Below are 9286 nucleotides of genomic sequence, written 5' to 3' on the forward strand. Positions count from 1 at the left end.
AGATATTTCAGGTTTTCTCTAAGAACTTCAACCTTGAAAGCATGCTCTCATCATTGGATCCCCCCTTCAGGTTTTGGAAGATTTTGTGAGCACCATTGCTGCCTGCACATACTCCATTGAGGGATCCGACATGATTTGGGTGCCTTTGGAATAACTCATGGTATTTCAGGCAGGGAAGAATCACCAAAAAGTGGTGAATAGGTGTCTGACCCATGTGGATTTTTCGCACAGAGTATGCACTATTCCCATGGGCAATGCACTAGGTACAACACCTTTGGATCTCGTGGAGTGTGATTGCATATTGGCAATTTACCTCCTTGCATTGGATACACCTCTAGAGGAGGAGAGCGATGAAGATACAACTTCACAGGTTGTTGCTATCATATACATGGGAGAAGAACCGATTGAAGAGCTCATAAATGTTGAAGAGAAATATCGGGTGGTGGCAGAGCAAGGGTTGGCTCTCATGGTGCCATCTTCTTCAAAACAACCACAAGTCGAAAAATCCAACCTTGCCTCCTTGACGCCCATTGAAGTAGATGGTGTACAATATTTGCTTCTCTAAGATGTGTTGCAATACTTGGAAATAAAGGAAGAAGAGTTGTTTTCCATCTTAGTCAGGGACTCGATGGAAGACCTGATCAATTATGATTACGTGGATGTGTATTCGACGATGGCAGAGATTGGAAGATATGATGACACAAGCTTAGATATAGTGAGTGCCATCATAGCAGCATAGGTGGATATTACATTGGTTGAAGAAGATTACCTTGTGCCGTATGTTAAATTTGAAGCACTACAACATGATCTGTTCGAACCAAGGCCTTAGCTTCCTACCAAGAAGTTTGTAGATTCCCTTGTCCAAAGAGGTACCTTGTTGACACACGAGGAAATGAAGATGCAAGATGATTTGAAGAAGGTAAGTTTTTTAACTATCATATATTTTTATGGGACGAAATTTGACGGTAGGGTGCGTCATGTCCCTCGGAGTCCAATGGCCCCAGATGCCAAACTTTGGATAGGGCAGCTGCATGCATCATTTTTGGCCAAGATTTCATCGGTGGATTGGCACCAAACGCCTAGTCCTAAATGTGAGACTTCGAACATGGCAGATGTAGGTATCATTTTTTGCAAAGCTTTCACCGATGGACTCCATGGGACCCAACGCACCCTACCGTCAAGTTTCGTTGGTTTCCGATTACTCTAGGTTAGTCTCTAAATATATTGTTTGATTTGACTTTGTCATTCAAGACGTACTGTATATAGATGAGTTTGCATTAAGGCAAGGAGGAGCTCGGCATGCAGATCGACGGAAGGATTCAGCTCTGAAGGAGTACATTGATAACCTTATTGCAGACTTGGTGGTCTTCCATAAGAAGTGCTCACCACGAGGACAAGAAATAATCATGAAAGTTCGAGCTTTGATCAAGTTTGGACCTTTCGAGCGATACTTATGACATTTAGCTTGGAGAAGGTGGTGCTAATCAAGCAGTCAAAGCTTTTTTACTTGTTTGATTAAACACGTGGTGGAGCAATGTATGTGCTTGCTACATTAGCTGGCCTTGCTAAAGTGTCAGATTCGCTTCTTCTAGAGAAAGAGCTGAAGGGGGAGTGTATCATTTTTGAAGCAAAGAAAGAACTTATATTTTCATTGGAAGCTGGCCCCTCCTCTCCATCGATGAAAAAGCCAAGGAACAGTTGAGAGTTCTTGTTGGCTATCGGTTTTTTGTATCTGCTATCACTATTAGTCATCGCATGTATTTTTCTTGATGAATATAAGATATTTTACTTTGTCTCTATAAATAAATATTTATTGAATAAATGCGATTAGTGTAAGTATGACGATAATGTGTGGTATGTGAATGACGCATTCGCATATGTTAACATAATTCAACGCATAGTACTACACTTGCGATTGTGTATAAGCAATAACGTAACTCGTATCCGTACATATTATTACTTTCGATGCGTTCGTACGTTAAATAAAAATTAAGAGTTGTGCGTTTCAAGAAACAAAACAAAAAAAGTTTACTTAATTATTTGAATTCAGTACACATCGCATGAGATGTTATGTATATATAAATAAATATTTCAATGCGACAGAGTACAAAATTTTTTGACCTTCCAAGATTCTATGGTGCTATAACACTCATTACAAAACCTTGTATTATTAATCTTATAACCTATGGAGGAGTCCTCTTGCTATATCGAAGCCAAATGATAAAGTTCATGTCTTTATCTATGATTGTGACATGCTTTGCATGGATGGTCGTAAGCTGTGTATCATCGAACAAGTTGATGAGAAACCCCTCTGTAGCTATTTGTAGGGCCTCCATAGCTGTAGTTGTCTATCTTCTTGCTGGTGGGTCATTCCGCACTCGTGTCTAAAATCTTCATATCCCTTTCAGCTCCAAGTCTTACATGACTTCTTGAACAATCTTATGAAAATAAATTTTCGGAATGAGAAGCTCATATCCGCGTTGGGTTCTCCTTATCTCCTGAAGGGTGATAGTGCTTGGTTTCCATCTCCTCTTATTCTGTGGTGGTTCTTGTGCTCTATGGGGAGCACCTGCTGCTGCACTAGATGAGGCTCCACCTTGTACTCTAGGTGACAGGTCTTGGCATGAGGTCTTTCCGAGGCTGAAACAGTGACATGCTTGCTTGGTGCGTGCCATGCAAGCTCAAGGAGAGAAAGATGGAGAAGATACAGAGGTTGGGGGTGTGAGAATGGAGGAAGCAAAGAAATCAAGATGTGAAAATGAGAATAAAAATGAACTTTTAATCCATTTTGTTTGTTTGTTTGTTTTTTTGGCTCTTGGTCACCTAACGAGTGCGTGTGTGAAGTTCATCACATTTCGATACAGTTTAGTATTTTAAGAATTATCCGACACCAAAATTATAATGGATTGATAATCGAGAAATCAACATTGTGACTACTGGCCCTTAGAAACTTCGCGCATCAGGAGTAAAGTTTGCAACAAAAAATGACAAATATTTACATGTTTTTCCTATTGAAATTGATAGTGCTAACAAAAATTGTAAGTAAGAATTGAAAATACAACGAAGATGCACAACCAAAGTTGAGAGTGAAGGACAAGAGTAAAAATTTAATTTATATTTTAAGGGCGCATACAATAGTTTTGCACTGGGACATAGTCATATGTCTAATGCACGAGGATAACACTATGCCAAAAAAGATAACATTACAAATTGTACTTATTCCATTGGAACGAATGTATTCTTCATTGCTTTTAGATTTCTTACAAGTTGGAAGTCCTTGGGAGTTACAGTGATGGGCTTCGCATGTATTGCACAACGTTGAGCATCAGTCAAGTCAACTAAAAATGCCTCTACAACACATTGTAGAGCATGAAGACATTTTTTTGTGAAGCGATCAAGTCTATTCTGACCTAGTATCAAAAACCACCTCTTGCTTTCTGTGCAGTAGAGGTCTTGTACAATCTCGCGAACAAGTCTCGAGAAGCTCGCCTTCGGAATGATGAGATCAAAAGAGCGTTGATATCTTCTAATTTCTCTCAAGGCCACTGCACTAGGCTTCCACTTGCGTTTCTTGTGGGGATGCTGAGAAGGACTCTTGTGAGGGTGGCTTGAGGATAGGTTGAGAAGGGGGTGCATCTGAGCTAATAGATGCTCCAAGGGACTAAACACGATATGGGGCTTTGAGTGGAAGCTTATTTGCAACTACCTTAGATCTAGCCATCTTTCTTGCACAAGAGATGTGAAAAGTCAATGAATAAGATAGAAAGTGAAATCCTCTTTTATATAATCCTAAACTGTAAAACTCATTCACATAGATGCACACTCTCTCTTTCTCTCTTAAACTATGAATATTGCATGCACACTGAACACATTATTCATCTTAGTATCTTAGCTCCGAACCAATTTGTTGCCTTGTCGAAGCCTTGTTTCTAGCCACTTGGCATGGTTTTATATATTTCCACCATGTTTTTATAGAAGCTATTCACAGCATTGATAAATTCTTGCTTATCTTCATTGTTAAACACCATCTTGCGAAGTAAGGGAGCTAATTTGTTAAGACTTATACAAACCTTAGCTTTGGCCAACCTTGTTTTTTCTCCATTACTTTGATCAGGAACTTCAAAATGTAACTTTTTCTATCCATTGTAGTCCTGCGGCCTACGACCCATGACATTCCCTTCCTCATTGATGGGTGCTGAGAGAAACTTCCTAGCCTTTGCTTCTCCAAAGCAAGGCTTTTTCGGCAAGTTACCAGATTTTCTTGATCTCTTTTCATCTTTTTCAATCGTTACTTGATGCTTGTGGAGGCCAATTTTTGATAGCACTGCTTCCACATTCTTACACGTTGTAATGGCTTTTTTTTTTGGTTGCATCACATAAGCAAAGAAAATGTATTTATATACAAGTTTCTCCATGATTCTGACAAAAAGCATGGAATGAAAAAATGTGAATACAATCCAATGGAATGCTGAAGATGGGCTTTCAAGTGGGATCTTCTTTATTGCGCGTCGGTGCAGCACTTGTCACCCTTTGCTAGTTCTTCTTTCCGTCCTTTCCTTCCACCCTCTCTGTCAAGCAATATAGGCATGTATTCTTTGTATTGCAAAGTTTTCAAGTTTCTTGTAAGATGCCATTCAACCAAGTATTGACCATATTCTTCAACCGAGAGCATCTCACCATGTTCCTGACGATTGATGATGCTTGGAATGCTTGTGTACATAATGAACAACTGCAATACCTCAAATGTTTCCTTAGGAACTTCAAATGCAACGAGCCACCACACATGGCGCTCGAATTGAACACTAAAGTTCCCTTGGTTCTTGTCGAATTGTAAAGCTCTATTCATAATAGTTACACTAACTCTTTCAAGCTTTACTCCTTTGAAGACCTTACTTTCATCTACTTTTATAACAAACTGCAATTTACCATTACATTTCTCAATAGACATATTGTAGTACATTACCATTGCCAATTGCACCTTGTACAAATCTACCTAAATAGTAATGATTGAGCTTTGTGAACTTCATCTCATATGCATTTTTGATCCCAACCTTTAGTATTTCCACGCATTGAACATGCATGGGATCTTTTATCAGCTCCAAAATCTTTGTATTAAGTTGTCGTCGGGCCTCTATTAACTTTGAAGGTTGAGGAAGAGGCACGATTCTATTTCTCTTCAGCACATGACCAAATCCAACCTTCACACCTTTGAATATCTTTGAGTAAGTCATTGTGCTAATACCAGCCCTATCACAAATACAATGTGCATCCACAACAACTGAAAACTCACTTGACATATCTTTTAATGTGCACTCAATCACCTTTTTCTTCACAGCCTTAAACTTAGGATTGCTCAAAGTGTTTTCCAATGTATTTGTCTTCAGTAATCTACTAATACACGATCCAACCTCACTCTCACCTAGGTTTTTTTAAAAGGCTACCTTATATGCTTTGATATGTCGCTTCCATTGGCTGCTATTCACAATTAACTCATTGATTGACTTCTTCTTTCATTTGCGCTCCTGTGTTAGCTTGATGTTGATCTTTCTCAAGTTTCCCAATTGTGCCTTTGTCTCCTCATATGAGATACCAATGTCATGGATAGTGTCTTGCATTGAAATAATTTGATTGTTTTGTTGAATTATAGTATCATTCAGTTGTACCACTTGTAAAATATTACACGGCGCAACGAATAGAATCTGAGAAAGAGATAGAGAGTACACAACAGATAAGAGGAGAATCAATAAATTCTTTAACTTCAAACAACTGATACAAAGATGGCTCTGTCCACCCGTGCGCTTCCACTGTGTGAAGCTTAGATGGCGATCTAGACAGAAGATAGGTGAAGAGCTTAAGGCTAGCTGGAACGACAACTCTAACTGGGTGACAGATGAGTGAGAGATGGCTGCGAAGGGGTTTAGCTTTTATAGCCCACGAAGGTCGTTACGTCGGCCTACTGACCGACCTACCATATGAGCCTCCACTAGTCGGCTAGGGAATATTCCAGGGAATATTCCCTTTACCATCGGGCCGGGGGCGCTGCCCCCGGACCCCCGCACTCCGTCTAACCCAAAGATTAGACCCACAACAGTTACCTTTTTGCCATCCGGTCACATAGACCTCATCTGATATACAAGTCAGGACTCAACCAATGTCCGGGCTCACATTTGGCTTCTCCTCATAATGGGGGCCTTACAACTTTGAGCACCATGGATCATTGGTAGCACCTAATGAGGGTGGGGTATTGATAATATCTAACACCCCCCTCAATGTCCACCCATAGGTGAACTATCTCCTCGGCCCAATGCCGAGTCTCTGAAGATGAACTTGAAGCAGATCCTTTGTAAGTGCTTTGGTGAAGACATATGCTCCATTCTCCTCCGTTGGACAGTAGACCAATTCCACTATCCCATCCTCCATCAAATCACGCACATAGTGATACTGGATCACTATATGTTTGGTGCGTGCATAAAACACTGGATTTTTGGCAATGGCGATGCAACTCTGATTGTCACATCTCAGCACAGTTGGTTCTTCATCCTGCACTCCCATATGCCATAGAATCCTTCTCAACCATACGGCCTCACATGCAGCAAAACAAGCTGCCTTGTACTCTGCTTCGGTAGAAGACAATGCCACTGTTGGTTGCTTCTTACTAATCCAAGAGAAAATTCCTGAACCCAAAGAGAAACAATAACCAGAAACTGACTTCTTGGAATCAATGTCTCCTGCCCAATCTGAGTCATAGTTCCCCACAAGAGAAGTTCCGAAACTGTATGTGATACCATAGTCAAGAGTTTTCTTCAAGTATCTGAGCACCTGCATCCCAGCCTTCCAATGACTCTCATGAGGTTTGTTTGAGAACCTGCTCAAAACACCAACAGCAAAACTGATATCTGGTCTGGTGTTACACAAGTAGATCAGACTGCCGACCAACCTCCTATACCTCCCAATGTCTGCTAGTGCTGATGTATCCTCGATGGATAACTTTGCATTCACCTCCATAGGTGTAGCTATCTCCTTGCACTCGGTCATGCCAAATGCCTTCAAGATCTCCCATGCATACTTCTTCTGAGAGATGAAGATCTTTCCTGGCTCTTGCCAGACTTCAATCCCCAAACAATAGTGCAGCAAGCCCAAGTCTCTCATTTCAAACTCAAAACTCAAAGCCTTTTGAGTTTGGTTGATCATATCTTCATAGTCACTTGTAATAAGAAGGTTGTCCACATATAGGACAATCACTACAGACTTTTTACCATCCCTGTAAACATACAAGTTAGCATCTAAGGCACATCTTTTGAAGTTTAGGTTTAAAAAGAACCTATCTATCCGCTGGTACCATGCTCTGGGGGCTTGTTTCAGCCCATACAATGCCTTCTTCAGCTTACACACTTTGTTCTCAGAATGGGGGGCCTCAAACCCTGGTGGTTGAGCCACGTACACCTCCTCCTTGAGGTCACCATTTAAGAACGCTGACTTAATATCCATTTGGTACACTGGCCACTTCTTGTGGGCAGCCACTGCAAGTACCGTGCGAATAGTGGTCATTCTGGCAGTTGGGGAAAATGACTCTTGAAAATCAAACCCTTCAACTTGTGAAAATCCTTGGGCAACCAGTCTAGCTTTGTACTTTTCTAAGGTACCATCAGCCTTGTACTTTACCTTCCAGATCCACTTGGTGCCAATAACCTTCCGCTTTGCTGGTCGATCCACTAGCTCCCAAGTGTCATTCTTCATTATGCTGTCATACTCTGCCTGCATAGCAGCCTTCCATGATGGATCTGCAAGTGCTTCTTCTAAGTCAGTTGGCTCCTTTACTTCTCTCATAATCTCAACCATCAAGGCCATATTGATTATGTGAGCAAAAGCCCTCCTTTGCTCCTCTATTCTCTGAGACCTCCTTGGTCGTCTGCCTTCTCCTCAACAGATGCAGGCATAGGATTATTGTGGTCATAGAGTTGCTTCACCTAGTGCGGCAATGGCTTTTTTGGTGGGGTGATGTCAGGTTGGTGAACTTTTTTCTCATCATCTGAAGATGATGCTTCCTCCTCCTTAAGGATAGGGATAGCTCTCGGGACAGGCTCACAGTGGACTACTTTGCTTGATGATAAAGTGGAAGAGCTTGCCTTCTCCTCCTCCACTGTATGCGGCTCCTCCTTGAACACCACATCACGATTGCGATGATCTTCTTTGCCTCTTGGTCAAATAATTTGTAAGCCTTCTGCTCATCACTATAACCCAAGAAGATACATTTTCTGCTTTTTGGTTGTAACTTGTTTCTCTTCTCATCTGGAACGTGTGCATAATATTCACATCCAAAAATTCTAAAATGTGAGACAGATGGTTTCTTACCAGTGTAAGCCTCATGAGGTGTTTTTCCCTTGAGAGCCTTTGTATAGCTCCGATTTAGAATGTAGACTGCAGTATTAACAGCTTCAGCACAAAAATGGTTAGGCAATCCCTTGCCCTTTAGCATGCATCTTGCCATCTCCACAATGGTGCGATTCCTGCGTTCCACAACACCGTTCTGCTGAGGTGTGTGAGGCGTCGTCAATTGACGCTTGATCCCTTTGCTCTTGCAAAAGCCTTCAAACTCCTTTGAGTTGAACTCACCACCACCATCTGTTCTAAATTTCGTCACACTTTTTCCTGTTTCATTCTCAACAAGTATTAGCCATTCTTTAAACTTACCAAAAGCTTGAGCCTTATCACGAAGGAAGTACACCCACATCTTCCTACTGTAGTCGTCGACAATCAACATAAAATAAGAAGATCCCCCCAACGCCTGTGTAGGCATCTTATCACACAAGTCAGCATGCACCAACTCTAGAGGAGCCTGTGCTCTATTCTTGCTTTCTTGTGGAAATGCCTTTCTCTGTTACTTGCCCTTCATACAAGCTTCACATGGTTCCTTCAATTCAGTTATTGTAGGTAGGTGAGCAACCATACCTTTCTTTTGCATCTCCTTCAATACTGCAAATCCTATGTGTCCAAACCTTTCATGCCAAAGCTTACTTGTGCACTTAGCTCATACAGGTTGTTCCTTCTTTCTCCTTTGCCAACAATTGTGCCAGCACTATCAATAATTTCTGCACCTGTCTTCTTGAACCTCACTTCATGACCAAGATAAGTTATGGCAGCAACTGATAAGAGATTTCTCCTGATTTCGGGAACATACAACACATTTGAAAGCTTTTTGACTTTACCATTTGCAGCAACAAAAGAAATAGTACCTATGCCTGCAGCAAGATATTTAGCATCATTTCCAACCGTCACAGTGATGGAT

This window comes from Lygodium microphyllum, chromosome 7 (genome assembly GCF_053477565.2).
Source record: "Lygodium microphyllum isolate KBCC chromosome 7, Lygodium_microphyllum_v1.1.10, whole genome shotgun sequence".
In the NCBI taxonomy this organism is placed as follows: domain Eukaryota; kingdom Viridiplantae; phylum Streptophyta; class Polypodiopsida; order Schizaeales; family Lygodiaceae; genus Lygodium; species Lygodium microphyllum.